Source organism: Ictidomys tridecemlineatus, chromosome 13 (assembly GCF_052094955.1).
Source record: "Ictidomys tridecemlineatus isolate mIctTri1 chromosome 13, mIctTri1.hap1, whole genome shotgun sequence".
Classification (NCBI taxonomy): domain Eukaryota; kingdom Metazoa; phylum Chordata; class Mammalia; order Rodentia; family Sciuridae; genus Ictidomys; species Ictidomys tridecemlineatus.
The window spans coordinates 87,061,697-87,086,134 of NC_135489.1; the positions used below are offsets into that span (position 1 = coordinate 87,061,697).

General features: G+C 36.7%; 2 long non-coding RNA genes across 2 annotated transcripts in view; both read right to left on the bottom strand.

The window, feature by feature from the left end:
* LOC144370204 (uncharacterized) overlaps positions 1-8,709 on the bottom strand; it is a 40,204-nt gene extending 31,495 nt beyond the window's left edge. The window contains exon 1 of the long non-coding RNA XR_013430101.1: positions 8,643-8,709. This is a non-coding gene — a long non-coding RNA (uncharacterized LOC144370204). The remainder of the gene's footprint in view (positions 1-8,642) is intronic.
* Positions 8,710-15,515: 6,806 nt separating this feature from the next.
* The window catches only part of LOC144370205 (uncharacterized), a 52,215-nt gene continuing 43,292 nt past the window's right edge, over positions 15,516-24,438 (bottom strand). The window contains exon 3 of the long non-coding RNA XR_013430102.1: positions 15,516-15,608. This is a non-coding gene — a long non-coding RNA (uncharacterized LOC144370205). The remainder of the gene's footprint in view (positions 15,609-24,438) is intronic.

Here is a 24,438-nt window from a genome sequence, read left to right on the forward strand (position 1 = left end):
ATTTGCTTGCAGAGACAATTAATGCATGCAGCTGGTGTCAACCTTCAGTAAATTTCAATCAAAGCTTGACAGCTTCCAGTTATATTTCACACAGAGTAATTATAGCAAATGGCGTTCAGGCTTAATGTCTGCCATTTCTTTTTTTTTTTCTTTCTTGGAATGTAATCAACATGATATTAAGATTGCTTCTGTTTAGCTTTCCTTTAATATTCACACTGACAAAAATAAATATTCAGTCATAAGGCATTTAGTGAGAAGCATAGGTGAGGAAAGACCCAACTGATGCTCTGTAGGAGTTTCTCTATGGCAATTACAACAAATATATGAGTAGCTTTTGCATATAATAAAATATTAGTCCTTTGATAGTGAAATACAAAAATCTCCAATATGCTTCTAATTTTCTACAAAACCTAGACTTTCCAGCATATATCACAGCAGCATTAGTGCATATCAGGTATCAAATTCTTATATGTGTTAAATAAGAAAATACAACAGCAGCTCCCCTGGAGATTAAATTATTCTAAAATCTAGTACTCTTACACATTCTTTGTATGTGGTATCACAACAAAATAGACATTAAGATAACTAAATATGGTCCAGATTTAAAGTTTTATAGTATGTACCATGTTAATTCTTATATTCTAATGTACCTTTAAACCTCATCCTACAGCAAATGCATGTTTAATTTTACTACTGGCCCCAAGTTTCTCTGGCTATAGCTGTTGTTTTAAAATGCTCCTTCTACAGGTCCAGTCAGGGTCCTGCATCAATGACCTAAGGAGTCAGTGAGTGGGAGATAGAGGCCATGAGGACACTGGGTCAGCCTTGTTCCTTCCTTGGCCCCCAGACCCACTCAGAAGAAACAGGTGCAGGGCCCAGCACTCTACCACCTCTGTCTTGAGACTATTAGATCCTTCTAGGCCACCCCCCAATCTGAGGGCCTTTTGGTCCACACTCTTTCTCCCCTCCTTTTTTATCACCACAATTAGCACCATCTAGCATATTACGTAGATTATTTATCTGTCTGCCTCCTCAAATACAAGCTCCAAGAAGGCTTTTCAAAAGTTTCTGTCACCTTTGTTCACTGCCAAGTTTCTAGCCACTACAACAAGGGTCTGGGACAAAAATAACATACCCAAGAGAGATGTATCTCCCAGACCTACAAACCCAAAAGAATTCTTCACAGAAAAAAGATCTACTAAGCACAGAACACATTCCAAAGGAAAGCAAAATTCAAGTGTGTAACACTTGCACTTGAGTATCAATGTACTCACTGATGTCGAATCAGGACAACAGTCCATGACTCCGTCAGCCACTCTTCTGAGCTGCTAGTAATGGGAACGAACTTTGGCTGATTTACACAGAAAAAGGAACTAACTAAAAGGGTTTTGGGTGGCAGCAAGAATGACCATAAATGCTGAAGAAATACATTATAAAAAACAGGCAGGAATATTAGATTGTTATATTGTGTGCATGTATGAATGTGTAACAACAAATCCCACCATTATGTACAATCAGCACCAATTAAAAGCAAAAAATGAAACCAGGCAGGAACCAAGAGACACCACAAACAAGGATCGTAGCTCCAAACCACACCAGAGAGGCCAACCTCTGGTGAGAAGCTTGCTGCAGACCAGCACTGCGGCAGAGCAGCTCCCCTGGACTGGGCAAAGGCTGCCAGAACCAGTGAGCAGCCACACAAACTGTACAACAGGGACTCAGAGACGTGAAAAGAGGACTCCCGATGACGGCAAGGCCAAAAATCAAAAAGGAAAATGATATGAGGGTTCATCATACCCTTCACCAAAGAGAAAGCCCTTCCTAGCATTGCCTGTAAAGCAGCTCTCTCCTGAAGGCAGCAGGACATAAAGACTCTACTACAACTGACTAGTACCAGAGTGTTGGTTAAGTAAGTGGATACTAATAAGCACTGTTTTTAAGAATTGTTGAAAAACTAATACACTACATTTCACATATATTCATAGCAATTTGGAATTTCTGAAATATCAACTGGGCGTGGCAGTGTGTGACTGTAATCCCAGAAACTCCAGAGACTAAGACAGGAAGATCACAATCTTGAGGCCGGGCTCAGCAACTTAGCAAGACCCTGTCACAAAATAAAAAATTTAAAAAAGGGCTGGGGACACGGCTCACTGATAAGGTGCCCCTGAGTTAAATCCCCAGTACCCAAAACAATAACATCAACAACAACAACAGATTACACTTAAACTAAGGTTACACAGAATAAAGGTATCAAACTGAAATATTTTTAAACCTCCTCTATCTTTATGTGTTCTTGAGTCATGTGTACATTCATGAGTCAAATCAGCCAAATAATATTTACACAGAGACCCAAATAACAGGCACTGGGAGGGGGGTGGCTCTAGTTCCAGAGAAATCACTCACTCATGAAAATACAGGGGTTTGCATTTTAAAAGGGTATGAATTCTTATGAGTAATGCTTTTTGCCCCTTTAATTTTATGCAGCCACAAAAAAACTCCTGAATATTCATCTGTTTTCTTTCCTCTGTCTCAGAGCTTGTAAAAGGGCTGGCCAGGTGTGCTTGAGCTTAAGAAAGACAATCTGCTTTTTTCTTCAGCAAGGATCAATTGAGGACCACAAATGAAGGAGTCTCTCAGGGTGTATGTTACAACAGGAAAACAGTTGCTACCAAATCCTAGGTCAATAAAGGGCATAGAAACCAGGCCTACTTAAAAACAATCAGACTACAACAAAAGCAACAAAATGTGCCTGTGTAAAACATACTTATTATAAGTAAAAAGAAATCCAAACATGTAAACATAATTTTTGGGTATGCCTCCGAAAAATCCTAGAAACTACAAAATTAAAAAGTAAAATCATCTCATTTCATTCAAGAAACATTTACTAAGCACCTATCATTTAACAAGCACTGAGCTAGATATTGCTGACACCAGAGTAAGTCCCTTCTCTTACACCAAGTGCCATGACAACACATCCTTGACATCACCAGACCAGCAAAGAGATGTAATTGCAAACTGCAGAAGGACAGGATGTCATGAGGTTCTTATTTCAAAAACCAAACGACTTGTTCTTAATGCACTTACACAAAAATTCTAAACCTTTCCAGATTTTATAATATTTATTTTCCACTGAATCCCCAAAAGTTGTTGTAAAGTTTATGAAAGAAATAACCAGCAAAATATTTATAACTGAAAAAACTAAGTGTATAAAAATTAAGAGAACAAAATAAACATTAGATTGGCACTCAACATAAATTTCTGGATAATTCAGGACCTGATTAACATTAGATAAATCGTTACAGAGGTTAACAATAATAAGATGAAAATGAACTTTAGACAAACAAGGAAGAAAAGTATCTATTAAACAACAAAAGGAAACCCAGAAAAGGCCCAAATCTGTAATTTCCCTTACCAAGCTTTACCCTTTACTGTTAGTTTAGAAAAGTTCCTATTAATTATGTTCAGGTAAGGCTGACTGGCCCATCCTGTGAGAATTATATCTCCTGAATAGTTAAAAATTAGGCCAAATTTCTAAAAATTTATCCTCAGGGGAATTAACAAAACTAGGTATCCTAACCACACAGAAGACAGTAACAATTTATTAGACAAGAAAGGAACAGGCATAGCCAAAGGAGTAGGAGGTTGGGTGATATCCATAAAGGACTAACATGCTCACAGCAATAATAACAAGGACTACTACTACTGCCCCCAGAGATGGTGGTAATTATCTACCAGAATCCTTTCAAAACTTTGTGCGTCCATTCATTCCCATCATCCTCACAGTACACTATAAATTACACAAGGCCACTCACACTTACAGATTTAAGAAACAAAACTCAAGAGAGTCAAGTCACTTTCCCAAGGCTACAGAGCAAGAAATGAGACCCAGAGAGCCCAGCTCCTGGTCCTTGAAACACCAAACGAGGCTAGTGGTTTTGAGTGATTCATATTTTCTTCATCTCTCTTTGAAACACTGAACTGATACATAACTAAATTAAAACAGTTTGTTTTAGATATTAAATATTATAGGACCTATAAATAATTAATTTTAGAGAAGCATTATGGTTATTTGTGTTTTTCAGGTACTTGTTTCTGGCTGGTGAGCAGAATAGAGAATTTCCCTGAGCATAAAGTTGCCCATAGGAAAATGTAATCCAACAAAACACTCAGGTGATTAGATGAGTATCTGCAGTCACTTGAGGCAACAAATACTATCACAGTGTCAAGTAGAACGTTGTTCCTTGGTTTTCATAAAATTTCAACCACTTGGTTTTCAAATTTCAACCTAAACTGAACAGGAACTCCATAACTCATTACCTAACTCGGTAACAATGGCCACTTCCACTCGCTTTTTCCAACTCTGAAACAACAGTGATTAAGTAATTATTAACAGGTTGAAGAATAAATTAATTCAAGGCACTGGAAATTATGTTCATGAAATGAAAAATGGCCTTGCTGACACTGCATCACTATTTCTAGACAGCACCCTTGAACATCAAATAAATCTCACATTATGGATATGTGCCCCAAACCAGTGACCTAGTTTATTAGGGTGGGAAAAGAATAGTAATCTGTCCTTTGAGGCTAGTACTGAAATAGCTTCCTAAAGCACCGTCATGCATTAAGAGTTTTAAATAATTTTTCCATGCAAGGACAAAAATAATATCCTGAGCCAATATCAAATTATGAATTTCCTTTTCACATCCCATAAGTTAGTGCTAGCTCTCATAAGGTTATTTATGTTTTCAATATTTCAAAAAAAAATTCGAGAATCAGTAGATTTACATAAAAAAATATTTCAACATTTTATTGCTTCACTTTCAAAAAATAGTTACTACTGAATGAAAGTGAATACTGCATATGTAAACTGTTATCAATGTGAGTTCTCATTACTGGGGCCTATCCTTATCTACACAGTAATGTGACTGTAATAAATTTGTTTTTGATTTGTTTTCCAAATGATAAAAAACCAGAAACATGTAACTGCAATTCAATATCATTTTTCAGAAACTCAATAAAGATTACTGGCTGACTCTAACAGTACCACATCTAAAGAAATATTCAAATTATGAAACACAAGATGAGGATAAACTGGATAAAACCATAATAAATATATCATCTATCAGGCACCAAAAACTATGTAATCAAAAAGAATATTTCTTTTCAAAGTCCCCAAAAATATATTTATAAAAACTAGCCAATGCAATTATACAAAAATGAAACTGCAATCACTTCCTAAAAATAGTGCTCTAGAAAGCACAATCTAACATGTTCTAGTAACATAGAAATATTAAGAGGAAATACCAAAAGCATCTAAAGGTTACAAATTAAATAAGAATAAAAATGTGAATTGAAAAATAAAAAGTATCATATAAAAATGAAAGGAAAATAGCTGAAGCTGGCTTAAAATGCAGTCAAATGCCTTCATCAAAAAATGAATAAACTAATTAAATATTTAAATTGCTAAGTTACTAAAAGGGGAATGAAAACACCAAGAAAAGAAAAGGCAGAATATATAAGTAAAAAATCATAAACTTGAAGAGAGAGAAAGAGTGCAATTTTTTTTAAAGAGAGAGTGAGAGAGGAGAGAGAGAGAATTTTTAATATTTATTTTTTAGTTCTCGGTAGACACAACATCTTTGTTGGTATGTGATACTGAGGATCGAACCCGGGCTGCATGCATGCCAGGCGAGCGCGCTACCGCTTGAGCCACATCCCCAGCCCCAAGAGTGCAATTTTTAAAAAGGCAATATAAGAGCTATTTCTAGGAATTAGTGAAGACAGTCAAATATGAGAGGGAATCTCTAGAAATGTAAGAAAACAACTACAAGTCAATGTTAATACTTCTGGGAAATCTGTGCAAACCATATTTCCCAAGAAATACCAGTTATTAAAGGGAATTTTTAAATGTTAAAATGTACCAACATACACAGATAAATTTAATATAAAAATTTCAAGAAATGGTGATTCCAGTATTACTTTCTAGTATGCCAGAGAGGAGATAATAAGTCTTCTAAGTACTTTTTTAGATACTAATATTTAAAGGTTATGTTGCTAAGATAACATACAAAACAAAACTTTAATCTCATCTATAAAAATTAATCCATGAAATGCCATTCCAATATAGGTACAATATAGAATGCAGAATTAGAATTTAGTATGAAAGAATAACATATCATGACTAATTAATAGTTCATTCCAGGAAAGTCAAAATCTTTCAAAAGAAAATCTAAGGAATTCAGGTATCAAAATTTTAACATTATCAATATGTCATATTTCATTAACAATTAAGGAATTAAGGAAGCATATATCAAACTGAAAACCAGAAGATTTCATGTTGAAGCACTAAAAGTTTTCCATTAGTTACAAGTAAAACAGGAAGGAGAAATTTCTAAAATGTATCATTATTATCAAAAACATCAAATTGCAGAAGGGAATTATAATATAATTGTATTTCAGGAGAAAATTCATGTTTATATGTCTTAATATACTAGTGGACAAATTTAAAAAAAATTTTAAATGACAAGTTTCAAAACATTAATAATTACTACTTATTGGGTTTAATATTTCCTTACAATATGAATCAAAATAAAGTTACATAAGGCAACACAGTCAACTGGTTTTAAGAAATCCCTCAATTACTGATTAATTAAATTTTTAAATTTTCCCAAATAATCTTCCATTTCTGATATATACTTCTATTATTTATATATTTTCATTTTAAAAGAAAATAGCAACCTTACTTGTGCATTCAAATTCTCTAGGAGTGATTTTTACAGTAGCACCATTGCTTCCTTACTAAAGTTATCATAGCTGGCAAAAGAACTTCGGCTCTAGGAGTGGGTTGCTCAATATTACCCCACTGGAGGGGACACGGTAGATGGAGTAGGTGCATTCCAAATGAAAAGATGTCAGGAAAGAGAGGAAAAGGCATAAGTCAAAGGAAGGAAGCGCAGGAAAAGAAAAGAAGCAAAAACTGGTACAGAGTGGCCACAGAAGGTTTCCACGTTTAGTAACCACAAGGTCGAAGCACAATTTGCAAAGTTCCAACTTCACATGAAAATATAAACAAAAGGAAAGGTAGGATACTTGAATATAAAAATACATTCCAATTTCACAGCATAATCATATAGGTAGCAAAAAGCCCATTTTATAAAATCCAATTTACAGACATGAAACCGGAACACTGATCCACTCTCTATATCTCTCTGTAATTTTGACAGATTGTACTCACTTCTGAGTGACAACTATAAAAGCTGAAAAGTCTGTTTCAAAGGAAAGGTGGTGCTTTACTCATATCAAATTCCTGTTAAGATTATCACTCTTAAATTTAATTTCACCTTTGTGACACTGAAAGTAGTACCTGGTCTTAATAATAATAATAATAACAACAACAACAACAATGTTACCAATTAATAGTGGTAAGTCTAAGTGGTCAGTTGGGAAAGAAAATGCAACTAAAAAGTAAAGTGTCTTTATTCAGTTAAGAAACCACAGCACTTCCTCTTCTAGCGAAGATGGGGTGGCAAAGGCTGGATTCACCTTCCTGCCTGAAAAACCAGACAACAGGTTTCAGGACTCTGAGGCAACAAAGGGCAGCCGAAAAGCCCCTGAAAGGCAGAAAACAAGGTGAGCCCTGTGAGTGTCTGCCCCTCGAGATGTGGAGAGCTTCCAGGACAGGACCCAGAGAAGAAAAACCTAAGCTACGCCAGTGGACCTTTTCACTTCAAAAGAAGCTGAGGGTCAGAAGAGATCCATGTGACAGGAGTGTGTAGGGCAGGGATGAATAAAACTCTAGAAATCCTGAGGTTTCAGCAGAGCATTGAACCATTGAGTGTGTCAGCAAGCTGCTGAGGCCAGGGGAACCAACAGAGGCAGCAGAGATTCAGGAAGCTCAATGAACACCAGGCAAAAGAAACACGGCAACACCACACCAAAGCCCACTGTGATTCAGATTGCTCAAAAACAGTGAGAACTAAAACCTTAAAAGCAGTTACATACATAGAACAAGGAAGAGGATGACAGAAGATTTCTTGACAGGAAATACTATGCAACAAAGAAGACAACAGAACATCTTTTTAAAAAAAGGAAAAAAAAATGACAACCTAGAATTCCATATCTATCAAAAAGATTTTCAAATACAGATGTAAAACAAAAACTTTTTCAGACATTCAAAAGCTGAGTCTAAGCCAGGCACAGTAGTGCACACCTGTAATCCCAGCTACTCAGGAGGCTGAGGCAGGAGGATTGCAAGTTCAAGGCCAGCTTGGGCAAAGAGTATTGAGTCTTTCTCTCAAAATAAAAATGTAAAAAGGGCTAGGATACAGCTCAGTGGTGAAGCACCCAGATTCAATCCCCAGTATCAAAAAAAAAAAAAAGAAAGAAAGAAAGAACACTAAGTTTATCACCAGAAAACATACACTTCAGAAAAGAAGTTAACAGAGGGAAATATGGTCTACACAGAGAAATAAAAAGATCTGGCAATAATTATGTAGGTAAAAATATAAGACTTTTCCTAATTACTTAAATCTCTCAAGAATAATTAACTATGCAAACAAAGGTATAACGGTGCAGTATACATGTAAGTCAAATGCAAAAAACAGTAACATAAAGGTCAGAGAAAAAAATGAAATACTTACTATCATATGAAATGGTTTATCACTTGATGGCAGACTGTCATAATTAAAGATGTACAGTAAATACCCTAAAACAATAAAAAATAGCAAAATAAGAACAAATAGTATAAAAACCAATGAAGATAACACAGCATCATAAAAATATTTGAATAATCCAAGTGACAGCAAAAAGAAAACAGGAACAAAAACAGATGGAATAGAAAAAAATAAGAAAATGAGAAATTTAAACAACAAAGTGAATAATTAAATTAAACTTAAATGACTTGAATCTCCCAAATAAAAGGAAGTGGTTGTGAGATAGGATTAAAAAAACAAGGCTCACCGGTATGCTGACTAACAAACACACACAGACTAAGAATATAGGGAGGAGAGCTCAGAAATGAACTAGAAAGGGCTGCATCCGGCCATCCTAGTCAAACGTACACTGCAGAAGCCATATGAATATCGGACACGGATTTTCAAAAGCAAAGAACATTACTAAGGGGGAAAAAAGATGATTTTAAAAATAATACAAAGGTCAATTCACCAAGAGATGTGAGCAAACTAAATGTCTGTGCTCTTAACAGAACTTCAAAATACATATGGCAAATACAACAGAACTACAAAGAGAAAGGTGATGAGTTTACAGTTACAGTTGGAAATTCAAATTCTGATCTCTCAACAATTGTCAGAATAAGTGGAAAGAAAACCAGGAAAGGCATAGAAAATCTGAATAACGTTGTCAACCAACTTAATTTGTATTTACAGAACAGTCTGCCAGACAAGAACTGAACATTAAAAAATGCTGAGAAGATCTAACAAAAATAGACACTGTGGTTCTAAAAAGTCAGGAAGATATCAAGTCTCCACAAACTGATCCAAAGACTGAATGTAACCTCAATCAAAATTCCAGCAGGATTTTGTAGAAATTGACATGCTGGTTCCAAAATTCATACAGAAACACGTAGGATCCAGATTAGATAAAACAACTTTGACAAATAAGTAGAAAAAATAATACTACCTGATTTCAAGATTATAATGCTACAGTACTCAACACAGTATAGTATTGGTATTAAAACAGACAAATAATTGGACAGAACTGTCCAGCTATAAACCACACCTATAAAAACACTTCATTTTTTTTAAACAAATGTACAACAAATGATGCTGGAACAAGCACTGTCTTTATGCACAAAAAATATAAATCCATACCTCACACCATATACAAAAACTGACAAATCCAATCCAGAATAATACTGAATGAATAAAAAACAAAAGCATTTCTTCTAAAATCAAGAACAAGGCAAGGATGTCCACTCTCACCACTCCAATTCAATTTAGTTCCTTGAAACCCTAACTAGGACAATCAGGCAAAGAGGAAATTAATGGAATTATAAATAGGAAAAGAAGTTAAATTAAATCAACAGCTTTCCTATACTCAAATAATGAGCCAACTGAGACAGAAAAAGAGCCTAATTTTTTAAAGACTAATAATTTAAATAATTTAAAACATTTTGCCACTTTTCCACCTGGAAAAATATGTTAAGGGCTCTCAGCCTTTCCTTAAGTAATGTTTCAGATGTATGTCATATTCTACTACTAAAATTCATACAGAGTCAGAAAACAATATATGTAAATTGTATAAAATTTTATCTAAAAAGAGAGACAAAGATCAACTTTAAAACTAAAACATTTTACCTAAGATTGTGAAGAACCCTGCCTTACCTGAGATAAGGCTCTGTCTCCCACCTTACAGCATGTCAAAGTAGGCCACATTTCAGTTAATTTAAAGTTATATTCAAAAATTAACTTTATTGGAAAAATTACTGTGATCTCAAATAAAAAATATAATGTATAACTCAGCCAAGGCTCAAAATTATATACAAGCTAAATATGTTTTTACTATTGTTAATTTCACTTTGTATTTTCATTATAACTAAAAAAATGTGACCACTACACTTAGAGCAACCAAGAGACCTTTACTGTGGCAGTGTCTGATTAACACAAAAGAGAGAGAGAAAGAAAGAGAGAGAGAGAGAGAGAGAGAGAGAGAGAGAGAGAGAGAAGGAAAAAGAGAAAGGAAGGAAAAGTGAGAGGGAGAATGAGAAACAGGGAAAGTGAGAGAAAAAGGAGAGAGCAAGAGAGGAGGACCTGGCAAAAGAGAGTTTTTATAGCCAAAATCTAATGGGGTCTCTGGGTCTGCAAGCTGCCTTGTTGGCGTAGAGTGATTGGATCATACAGTAGATGCTAAGGTGTCATTTTCTCCTTCAGGCAGATCTTCAGCATTACATAAGTTAATAAATAAAATAAGGATATTGTGTTACGTAAAAATTAACTGTAAAAGTTATAAACATAAAAGTTAAAGCCCAGCATTATTACTTTAAAATGGGTAAAACTAACCTGCTGGATGTTTAAGGCGGCAGTGGGGGGGCGGGGCACAGTACCAGGAATTCAACTCAGGGACACTCGACCACTGGGCCACGTACCCAGCCCTTTTTTGTATTTTATTTAGAGACAGAGACTCACTGAGTTGCTTAGTGCCTCCCATTGCAGAGACTGGCTCTGAACTCACAATCCTCCTGCCTCAGCCTCCCGAGTCACTGGGATAACAGACATGTGCCATTGTGCGCAGCTAGAACCAGCTATTATAAATAAATGGGAAAATATTAAAGCACTATAATTTTTATGATAAAATTTATTTAATAAAAATTAGAAAAATAATCCCATTCATGAGAAAACATACGAACAAATTGATTCAAATCTACCAAAAAAAAAGTATTCTAATTAATGGATCCACTTAAAAAGAATGCTGAAGAACTTAAGTACACTGGGAGAAATTCTGATATCTAGAACTCACAAGGCATAGCACATTGCCACTCACAATGCCACTCATGAGGCATTCACAACAGAAGGAAGGAAGCCAATAAAGCTCACCCTCATTTCTGAAGTACAATCCATTTTTTACATTATAGAAGTGTTTTAACTTTTGGTTGTTTTAATACAAAACACTTCATCTTCAAGGCATGGTAAGTATTCAAATTATCAAGTTCAGTTTCCTCCCATCCCCAATCTCTTCCACCTACTAACCCCTGTCTAAACATATTACTTTAATATCATTGAAAAGTGACAGTATCAGTTTCCAAAGAGTGCTATAACAAAAAAAATACCACATATTAACAACAGAAATTTATTCTCCCAGTTTTGGAGGGCAGAAATCCAAAATCAAGGTCTCTGTGAGGCTGGATCCTTCTGGAGACTCTGAAGGAGAAACTGTACCATGGTGCCTTCCCCCACACTTTGGTGACTGCAGACTATCCTTGGCATTGCCTGGCTTATGCGTGCATTATTCCCCTGTCTTCACATGATCTTCTCTTCTGCCTGTTTCTTTTCTTTCTTGTAAGGATACTTTCTCATTGAACTTTAGAGTCCCTCAGATATTATAGGATATGCTCATTTTTAGACCCTTTAATTACATCTTTAATGATCCTCTTTCCAAATAAGGTCACATTTATAGGCTCCTAGATTGCCATAGCTTGTGGGGAGGAACGAGGATGCACCATGCAAGCCACTATCTTTCTAGGATTAGTTATATCCTAATTACCCCTAAATGTTTATTTCTTAAAAGAAATTCCAAAATGTGCAATGTCACACTTTTTCTCCATTTCATTTTATTTCACAATTAGTTATCTGGTAATTTTTTTCAAATAGATTAATTCTCTTACAAACCCTTCTCTAGTGTTTTCATTTGTTACTATGGACAAGGTAGGCATGGTAGAACAGATAGATATTAAATGCTTCTTTGGGCTTAAAAAATAGCATTTTTGTGGATGACCAAAATAGAATACTCTTGTGCATGAACTGAGTAGTCTTCCCAATTTCACTATAACTTAAGTTTAACTTTCTACCTACCTTATGTTTTAATTCTTTACCCTAGCCAGGACACATACTCTTTAACATACAATTTAAACCTATTCATCTGCAGACATCTGTCATGTTCAACATTGTATTTAATTTTTACACGGTACAGTTATTTCATCCATAACACTGATAAGCTGTCATTTACGTGTGAAAGTTACCAAGGAAGGTTACTATACCATACACAAACTTAAGTGAAGACAACTGTTTCAAAGAAGGATATCATAAAATGGGAATATCTCCAAATTCTCTATATCACAATAGCAAAAAAATTCAGATTTATAAATGATGCAAAATTTTACTGTCAATGTTGAAATGGTGATTTCTTATATGACACTCACAAAAGCAGCAGCTCATCTATGTTCTTCATGGGAACAGAAGAAACAAAACCTCTTCAGCTCCAAATTCAGGCTACCCACTAACCCCAACCTTTGTCCTGCTGTACAAAAACAAAAAATATGGCCCAAAGCTTGGGAAGATGCTCATTTGGATCTGAAATGTTCCCTAAAGGCCCATGTATTCAAGGCCTGGTCCCAGCTTTGTTTTCTTGGCTGGTGGGGCCTGGTAGGAGGAAGCGGGGTCACTGTGGGCATGCCATTAAAGGTAGTTTTGGAACTTAGGCCCCTTTTTCCCTCTTTGCCTTCCAGCTGCCATGTAATTTCTCACCACAGGTCCAAAAGCAATGGAACCAACCATGGACTGAAACTTCCAAAACCATGAGCCAAGGTAAACCTGTCCTCCTCCTACATGGTCTACCTCAGGTATTTTGTGCCAGTGATACAAAGATGACCAACAGAGAAGCCATCTCTCCTCTTCTACTCAGGGTCTGACTGTGTGCAGGAAGCTCAGTTAGGGCACACACATTTAAATGCATGAATAAAAATTTCAAAACTGGAGCTGGGGTTATGGCTTAGTGGTAGAGCACTTGCCTAGCATGTGTGAGGCACTGGGTTCAATTCTCAGCACCACATATAAATAAATGAACTAAATAAAGGCCCATCGACATCCAAAAAATACTAAAAAAAAAAAAAAGTTTCAAAACTGCCAAGTAGTCCTTTAACAAAAGAGATCCAAGCAGTGATATCAATGTGGACTGTACAATAATTGAAAACTTAAAATAACATAGAAAAGCAAAGAAAACAGCACAAAAAGAAAGTAATGGCTAGTATATGACCACCATCTTCAGCTAAAAAGGAGCATATTTTGAATAGGGATTTCACTAAAATAGCCAACAATACAGTAGTCTCCTCTGCCTTTTCCATGAACAGAATTTTCCCTTAGACACTGTAACTGAGAACACAGTAAGAATACTGAGAGACAGGAGTGAACAACTCATACCTCCACCAGGAATAATTGCCAACTTTGTTTCAACCCGGCCCATTTTTGCAAAGGAAGCTAAAAAGAAAAAAAAATAATTAAGAAACATACACATCATAGCATTAAAAAACCACAACTTGAAAGAGTTAGTAAACTAAGATACATTAAAACACTGTTTACTAATTTAACTGGTGTCACTTTTTTTAATCACTTCAAAAGATACTTAGAGAAACAAGAAAATACTCTAAATTACTTATATATAAGGAGAGTAACACAACATTTTCTGTTAAAAACTGCTTGGCAGTGAATTCGTTTTTGATGGTAAAAAACAAGAACTATATTATTAGAGCTAATACTACCAAGTCACATTTGAAGGCTTGGATCTCAGTAATTATTCAGGATCAGGAGAGAGACTGTGTCTGACAAGCACAAATTCTTTAGCTGCCTGAATTGTCCCCTCGATCAAACAGCTTAATATATCAGATATGGCAACTTCTCAAGACCATGTCTCTAGTTACTTTCAACAAATAGTTTTACTGTTTGACAGTTGGGAAGCATTCCTTTTGTTATGTTTGTTTTCACAAGTACCTTACAACATCTTGATCATTTCTTAATGTGCATATTCAAATGTACTCAGACTATTTTTCACATCCTCATTACAAGAGCCTGCATTCTTTCAAAATGGATTCCAGATACCTTAGCTTGTCAATTGAAAAGCAAACTGATCTCTAGCACCATAAAACAATAACTGAGTTCATCATTAAAAGAATATATAGGGACTTAAAGTAGAAAGAAAAAAAACATATATAAGGACAAGCAACCACTAGTCTCAAGACACAATCCAAATCATTTAAATGAATTATATTCACTCTACTTTTAATATGCAGCCATATCAGGTGACAATGGGAGCCAAAGGAAGAATAATGACTGCTGTCTGCTGTCTGATCAGTCCCAGAGCCCATGGAACAGCTAGAGCTGAAACTCTCTGGAAGACATTGTCCAGAAACATCAACACAAAAGATTGGTATTCACACTTACTCCAGGGGCGTAATAGAACTGTGGCCTGTGATTCCAGTTCAGTCACCCCTTTGGCCTTGTTACTTCCCCTCTTTCTGTTCCCAGATTCTTCCTGCACCAAAGCACTGTGCTTGCAGGGTTGCTAGGCACACTGAGTGACTAAATATATGTCAAGTGTGTACCAGGCACCTGGGCAGCACTCAGTAACCAGTCAACACTAATTGTCTTCATTATTTTCATAACCATCTCTACATACTCAGAAAACCACTTAGGAATAGAATGAATTGCAAAGGGATTATGTTATTATTACTGCACTTAAGAGTTATTAAGTACTTGGTCTAAGCACTCCCACAGTGGCTTCCCCCATTTAGAGAGGGGGGGGGAAACTCATATGAAAAGGATAAGACCTACAGTTCAAACTCACATCTGTCTGACCTAACATCTCTTCCTACTGCCATAAAACAGCAATAGACAACAGAAGATCCTTTTCTTCAGTGGGGTTCTAAATGCACCATGAGGCCCAACAGGTGACTTTTAAAATGTCTCACTCAAAAACAGCACCAGAACAAAATACTAGAATTAACTCAAAAGTAAATACAAAATCCATTTTTGAACATTACATTTTTAATAGGATCAATTCTCACCTACCTGCTACTCGTATATCACAGGCCAGAGCCAATTCAAGACCACCACCTAGCGCAAGGCCATCTATTGCTGCAATCGTTGGCACTGGAAGATTAGCTGAAACAGGATGACAAAGGTCATGCTTCTTCAATTAGTTAATTATCTCACTATGTAATTCCATTTTTTTGTGAATACATTTTTAAATGGGATATTGTATATAGACTCTATATCCATTTTACCTTTAGCAAACCATTTACATTTCCATCATTATTCTTCAAAAACTTTTATCTAATGATTGCATAGTGTTCCACCACTTGAATATACAATAATCATCTTTAAACCTTCCTACATTAATGAATTTTTCATAAATGCTTTTGGTCAAATTAATAGTTCTATGACTTTTTATAGTATAGTCTTTTACAAGTTGTTTGGTTCATAAAAATTTCAAGGTGAAATGACACGCATAACTCAAATTCATGATCATTTAAGGGCTACTTTGAGGCTAAGAATGACAACCTCATTTAAAAAAATGGTATATGCCCTATAAAGAAAGAAGAAGCCCAACCAGTTGCTGTGGCAGCTCCACCATTTAGTGACAGGTGCTCAATGGGCTCCTCCCAAACTCACACCTCCTGGGGAGGAGACTTTGGAAGCTTGCCCAGAGGCATGACTGGAAAAAAGCCACCATTCACAGAACTCTAAACTACACTTCTGGAGTCTAGAGAAAGAATATTATTGTATAAAGATTTTTGTAAGTTACAATATACAGATTTGGCTAGGCATAGTGGCAGATGCCTATAATCCCAACAACTCGGGAGCTGAGGCAAGAGGATCACAATTTCAAGGCCAGCTTGGCAACTTAGTGCGACCCCTTATCGAGATAAAAAATAAAAAAGAGCTGAGGATATAGATATAGCTCATGGCACAGTGCCCCTGGCTTCTATCCCCAGTGCTAGGAGTGGGGGACATTTTACTTCTATAACTTGTCAAAAAATGACTGGTTATATTCATTGATTACTCTGTAAAACAGAAAAATTTCTATTAGTTTTATTTCTGACTATGGGAATATGAAGTTAGGCTGGCTAATCTTATTATATAAAGAGAATACAGGTTTTTAAAAGATGCCATCCCATGTAGCACAGTGGTAAAATGCTTGACCAACATGTGCAAAGCCCTGGGTTTAACCACTGGACCACAAAATAAGGTGGGGAGGCATTAGTCCCTAAAAGCTCTCTCTTTCATTAGTATGCTAACAGATGAAAGTCCCCAAGAGAGGCAAATCATTTTATTTCTTTAGAAACATATGAATTTGCCCAGTGCAGTCGTGCACGCCTGTAATCCCAGCGGCTCAGGAGGCTGAGACAGGAGGATCGCAAGTTCAAAGCCAGCCTCAGCAAAAGCAAGGCAGTACACAATTCAGTGAGACCCTGTCTCTAAATAAAATACAAATTAGGGCTGGGGACATGGATCAGTGCTCAAGCGCCCCTGAGTTCAAGCCTCAGTACCAAAAAACAAAAACAAAAACAAAAACATGAATTTGTGGACTGGGGATGTAGCTGAGCAGTTAGAGCACTTGTCTAACATGTGCCAATGTTCAATGATCAATCCACAATACAAAAAAAAAAAAAATCCCCAAACTTGAAGTATGCTGAATCTCACCCATTCGCACATCAAGAAATTTTCCAGTCTTACTCTGAGACTAAAGTCTGAAAAGGCAGAGAAAGAGCACACATGTGCAGCTGCCACCCAAGACAGAACACTCTAGCAAGAGCAGAGATGCATAGGGCTTTTGCACAGGGAAGACACCTAATGTTCTTTTCTAGCACACTTAGCAGGGGAAAGAAAGATATATCAGTGTCGACAATCAGGAAATGAGTTTAATGTACAAACAATATCTAGTGAATTTTAACTTTAAAAGAAAAAAATCAATAAAGTGGTTAAATGGCAACTTAATCTCAATGGTTCCCCAAAGTCATCTTAAGCTCCTACAAATGAAATAGAATGACTTTGTCACTTGCTCATGACACTTCCTCCTTCCTAAGAACCTGGTTGCAGAGCTTATCTATTTGTAGTTCCCTCAATCTTCAACCTCTCCAATCTCATGTCCCTCCCATCAAAACCTTTCCTGAGGCCCTACCTTGGGCTCATCTCCCTTTACAAACTAGTTTCTGGGCAGAGTAGAATAAGTCCATGTCACCCATACCCATACACCTCCAAGCCCCCAAGATGTTTGCTCCAGGTCCCACAACCAGTGTACAATCTTTAGTCCCCATTAAACATAGAGCCTTTAAGATCAGAGTAATCCTGATTACTGTCTCCTTGAATTACCTTCTCCATTTGCCTGCTGGGTCCCACATCCTTCCTGGTTAATTCTCAGTCTTGTACCTTCTCAGTATAAGCTTTACTCATGAGTTCTCATTCCCACCCAGCTTTTATTATCTGTAATACCAAGAAGTCCACACTCCTCTACCTCAAACTCAAATTTCTTTCTATACTATGTCTGTATAGCCACCTGCCTACTGGACATCTCCACTTAAATACTTTTTCATGTCCACAACAACTCTTCAATACTTCTACATTCTAACTCATAGTTAGGAGCAGATCCACTCACCAAGTCATCCAAGAAGCCATCCTGGATTCCTTTTCAATGCCCATATGCCCAGCTGTCTTGAGTCTTCTAACAGCTTGCTAATCTTCAAGGTCCCCTCCCTGTTCTGTTAGAGTTTTGGGTATCATCATTCCTCACCAGTAGGAAGCCTCAAAATGAATTTCTTTACCTAACCCTCTGATGCATATTCCACATTTCTACTGGGCTTTTCCCCTGTCTAAAATTGTGCAATTATTGATTCCATCTCTGAGATAAAATGAAGTAAACTGTAAGCATAGCACAAGAGGCACCTATTGTCTACCTATTCATCTTTTCTCCAGCCTCAGACAGATACTCTGTGTTCCAACCCCAAGCTAACAGAAGCACCTCTAGAAGTTACACCCATTCAAGAATCCACACCTATGCAAGAGTTGCACCTCCATCTAGAATACCTAGCTAGTCCTTATGTTCTTACATGTCTTTCAAAGCACTACTCAAATATCCCTCCCTTTGTTTCCATGATACTCTAGGCACCCTTCTCTGTCAAACCATCCCCTACTGCACTGCCCATCTGAAACAAAGACCTGATGTCAAATCAAGGCTACTCAATAACATTCTTAAACTGGGATATACCTCCAAGTTTTTCACGGCCTGTTCCCCATCCACTACTTTAAACTTGGTATTTTATCTCCTTTTCTATAATTGTTAATTCTTTTGTTTTTAATACCTTAAAAAACAATATGAACTTATGCAGTCACAGGGAGCTTCAGAAATAAAAATCCCCAAAGTGTTCCCAAGCTGGAGAGTGTCTCAGTAGAGAATGAATGCTCTCTCTCTGAAGCATGGAATGCCATGCACTGGTAAGTTGGAAAGGAACTCATGAAGAAGCTTCTGGAAAAGTGACACTGGAATGAATATGCATCTGGTCACCCTACCTGTTTCTAAACACACAGCTCCTAGAAACATTGGAATCTTTGGAGTAATAAGACTATACTTTGTATGCCAGCCAGATAACTGATGAAAAGCTTCAGCATGAGAGCTGATCACAGAAAAGACCAAGCCAGGATTAGATGGCTGGAACTTTCAGCCCCAGCCCTTCAAATCGTTAGGGAGGGGAGAGGAGCTGAAGGTCAAGCTGATCACTCAGCCTCTGGACATGAGAAGTAAAGAAAATGTGGAGGGGCTGACCTGGGAGGGGCTCAAATCAATCAGCTCCTGATCAGGTGCTCTTGATTCTGATGTTAGAGAATATAACCTTTTCCCCAATATTTAATACTTTTGGAATTAATAAAAATTATTTTTAAATTTGATAGTTAACAATTTGAGAAACTAAATTTCTCATGAAGGATAAAAAAATTAACATTACGATTTATAAGAAATATATAATGCAAAATGACAAGAAATTTGGGGTCTTCGTACCAGAAAAAGGTGGGGGTGGAGGCGTGGTATGAGAGAGACTCTAATGCCAGTAACTCCAGAGGCTGAGTGGGGCATGAGGTCGCAGGATGGATGCCAGCCTGGGAGACTTAGCAAGGTCTTATCTCAAAATAAAAAATAAAAAGGGCTGATAGAACAGAAGGGAGGAAAGGACAAAGGAAATGAGGGAACCATAAAGGTAATAAGAAAAAAAAAGAGGAAGAACAAGGAGAGGAGGAGGAATCACAGCATCTTCAAATCACTGAAAAGGTTAACTACTTGAGATTTTCAAAATTAATATTTTAGCATTGTGGAAAGCTGTCTATAAAATTTTCCTACTCAAAAATTATTTAGGTAAAATATCTTACTTATTATTCCATATTAGCTATTTCACATCTTGATAAATTTAAAACTATATATAATTCTTGTCCCCCGCCCCCAGCCCAAGACATTTGTCCTGTTTTTCAGGAAAATATGCATCATCTCAAAGAGAATGCCACTTTCGCAGTTATCAGATATGCCTGTTTTTACATCTTATATTTCTTCTACCTGTGAGTACTTAATAAACACAGGGGAAACAATAAAACCCACCTTTAGAAAGGCAGATTATCAGTTTAAAGATCTGAAGGAATATCACAATGGCAGTTGTACATGAGTACAAAGGAATGAAACAGGAACTGCAAATCCAGTGGGCACAAGCTATTCCCACAGCAACAGGATGCAATGATGACTCAATGCGTTATCCAACCATCAGCATCAGACACTATTTTGAGTGCAGTATCAGGAAATGAGCCAGGTATGACATAGAAGATAATAATGCTTTGAAATTCTCCTAAAATATAATTAAAGCACACAATTACAGAATGTAGCTATTTAAAGAGCAGTAAGGCAGGCCTCTGGTACCCTTCAGCAGCCTCCAGGCCACCATCCCCAAGGGCAACCAGAATGAGAGGAGGGTGAAAACACAGGAAACCATGTGTCTACTTTCAACTCTTAAGGAGATGTAATGAATGATGTCGATTCTTTACAAGGCTCTATAGAAACACAAACAATCTGATTAAGGAGAAATGACAGTGTCAGTCATGTGGTTTTTAAATTTGGGTTTTGCCTGAAGACTAGTGTTGTCGTGTAAAACAGAAATCCAAGTATTTCAACGGGAATGCCCATAAATTATGTGGAAACTCCAAATAGTGAAATCTTTCAAAGATAGAAATAAAATAAAAACAACTAAAAACCATAATAAATTACTAATTATCCTTTAAGTTCAGCTAAAACTTTATCTCTAGTTTAAAGTGCATTCTCCCATTCCAATCAAGTATTAAGGAAATCAGAAAAACAACACAACACAAATCCCTGAGCAAAGCTTGCGGGCTGGCTGTACCTCAGTTCTCCTACAGGCTCACACCAGGGTCACTGCCAAAGAAGCATCCTGGGTACTAACATGCACAGCAGAGGAGAGGGTTAGGGCCAGCAGGCAGGAGACAGGAGTTACAAGAGGGAGACGTCCCAGGTGCCATGGACCTTAGAGAAAAAGCCAAAAGGAAGAGTATTTATAACACTGCTGTTCTAGCACTAGGTTAAAATCCAAATAAAGTGGAGAAACTCAACAAACTGTTGTGATGAAAAACAGCTGAACAGCAGCTTACAAGAGGTAAGATATTCCTTACAAGAGGGTACCATTATGTTAATAACAAACTGCTAAAGAACAGCATTCCCTTCTACATGCATTGTATATACTGGCTCAACATAGTATCTCCAGGCTGTATTGATACACACAGAAAAAGAAAATAAACTTACTTTTTTACTAAGAAAATTGGAGAAAAATGCCTAGTAACAGTATGATAAAATAATTACTCCTGCCTTTAATAAAAACCAGAGGAACAAGGGAAAAATGGCATGGGGCCAGCCTCTATCCTGCTATTGCTGCAGGATATGATGATCAGGTACAGGAACAAGATGAGGACCTGGCCACAGTACTTCAGATTTTACGCAGAGTGATTAAGGCAAAAGGTATCTTCCTTAATTCGTAATAGCATAGCTGTATCTAAAACTTATAAAAGTAAAGTTGGAAAAAGCAATACATTAATATAATACCACAAAAAGACATTATTTCCTCAGCATCTTTGTGGTTTTGTTTTTTTTTTTTTTTTTTTTTTGGTGATTTGAGGTTTTTTTGTTTGGTTTGGTTTGGTTTAGTTTGGTACAAGGGATTGAACTAAGAGGCATTCAACCACTAAGACACATTCCCCAGCCCTATTTTGTATTTTATTTAGAAGGGTCTCACTGAGTTGCATAGTGCCTCGCTTTTGCTGAGGCTGGCTTTGAACTCGCCATCCTCCTGCCTCAGCCTCCTGAGCCACTAGGATTACAGGCCTGGGCCACTGTATCCTGTTTCCCTCAGCATCTTTAGAAAAACCTGATACAATGTTTATAAAACCACACAATATGACATAAATGGTAATTTCCTATAATTTTTTTAGAAAGCAATTCAGCTATTGAAAAGAACCCATTCTTTCCTATAAGTGAGTGTTGATGATATAGCTACAATGAGATCCACTGCTTTATTACTGACAATAGCCAAGCTGGAACATCAAAGATGGAGTCCTGGATGGGAGTTCAACAGTGGTTAAGTTGGTACTGTAAGCTCATGCTCACTTTACATTGCTAACAAATGAGGAAACTGTCAAAGTCTAAACTCAGTCACTGGGTCATCAACACAAATGCCAGGCAGCAAGCAGCAGAATGCAGCCATGAGTGGGGAGTTCATATGCTGAATTTCAGTCAATCTGTCACTGAGACAATTGTGAGACAGGAGAAATATTGCTTAATTTCTCTAAGCCTATCACTAACCCGCCTACTTTCCCCTTCTTTTCTATGTATGTACCTTTTAATCTACCAAATACATATAAAGTGCCTACTATGTTGTGGCCACTGTCCTAAAAACTTTACAAATAAAGTTTAAAGTATATTTAAAACTCTCATCAGCTTTATGATGTACCAACAAAGACCCTCAATTTGCAGATGAGGCCACCAAGGCACAGAGGAGCTGCTGTTACTCGCCTGGCATCACTAAAATTTGAGGACAGATAGTGCAGCTCTTCACCATTACTGCCTGTCACTACCTCTCACAGCCCAGACCCAGAGCCCCTGAAAAGCATCCACATCATATGCCATCTTTCCGCCCTCCTCTAAGGACATCTGCCCTGAGTACAGGGAAATGCTGAGGCTGTGGGAAGTGACCAGTACACTGGCTCTGTAGGTACTAAGACCAAAATCTCTGTTCACCGGGTCCAAATGGGGAACATGGGAAACTGGCTAGTCAGCTGACTAATAGAGTTCTGCCTTGAGTTTTCTCTGGGTATCCCCAACAAGAGAACTGTGTCAGTGTCCCAGTATAGGCCTTCAAAGTAAGAAAGGTCAAGGCCAGAGCATCTCCCCCCTACCAAAATTCCCAAAAAGTAAAGCCTCTCTGGGGTAAATGCAGAGATGAGAGGCCAGGGTGGGGTTAAGTCACCACTCATTTCCACTTATCTTGACAGTTATTATTCAGTAATGTGACTGAGTAATATAATAACTTTACCTGTGGTTCCAACTCCTAGCATTTTTTAAAATGTTTCTTGACATGGCAAATGTAGTTATATCTATTTCTGATAAATATATACATATACATACATACATACACACACTCACACACAAACACACACATACACACACACATACACACACACACATACACACACACACACACACACACACATATAAATAAATAAAAACACTGTACATAGTTAACTTTGACCTAGCCAGAAAAAATACATATGCACAAATTTCTGCTTCAGTACCTCTTGAGTTCTATTTTCCCTTGCTACCCAAAGAGTGGCACTGGCAACTCCTGTACACTTCTTAGAAATGTAGAACTCAGTCCCACTTCAGACCTGCTGAACCATGATCTGCATTTTAACAAGACCCTCAGGTGACTTTTAAGTGGATTAAAATTTAAGGAGCTCTGGGTGACTATGCAGAGAACCTGAACAGTCTCATAATCCCATAGGATAACATACTTTCTTCACTCAGATTAACACCAATAACAGGAGGAAGCCAGAAGCGCCCTAATTCTTGGGGTATGACTCATAAATATAAAGATGATGAACACTTAGGCACAAATGTCTATATAACAGCCCAGAATTGGTCACGACCTAAATGTCTATCTGTACCATGAAACACTACTCAGTAAAAAAAACTATCGACATGCTACAAAATCAATGAATTTAACCAAAAAAAACAAAAACCTCTCTGCTAGTGAAAAAGACATATAGAAATGAACACTATCTTCCATTTTTATAAAATCTTAAAATATGGAAATTAATTGATAGAGACAAAGCAAATTCTATTAGACAGCTGGGGACACGTGGATAAAGGTAGAGAGGAGCAAGAGAAAGGGATTACAAAAGGTGATAAAATTTCTGCAGAGAATGGATATATTTTTCCATAAGTCAATGCATAATTCATGGCATGTCAATTATATCTAAATAAATATTTTTTAAAATTAATTGACCTACTTGATAAGAAAATGTTAATGCCAACAAAAGAAAAGTATACTGATTTCATAATCTTTTGTAAATAAGGATTGATGGAAAGATGTAATTTCAGACGGATAAACCAAGTAACAGAGGTATGTGTAAGTTAAAAATTATTTTAAAAGCTAAGAAAAAATAATAGGAGAAAGAAAGGAGGAAAAATTTAAAAATAGAAATATACTTATTTTGTCATCACTTGGAGTAGGAAGTCAAGAGAACTTTCTAAACAAAACAATGGATCAAGTATAATTCATAAAATAAAGATAAGGTAGTACAAAAATACAACTCTTTCACGTTATTGAAATAAAATCCATAAACAGAAAACATAGAACACAATTAAAATAATTTTAAAAATGTAAAGTAAGCAAAA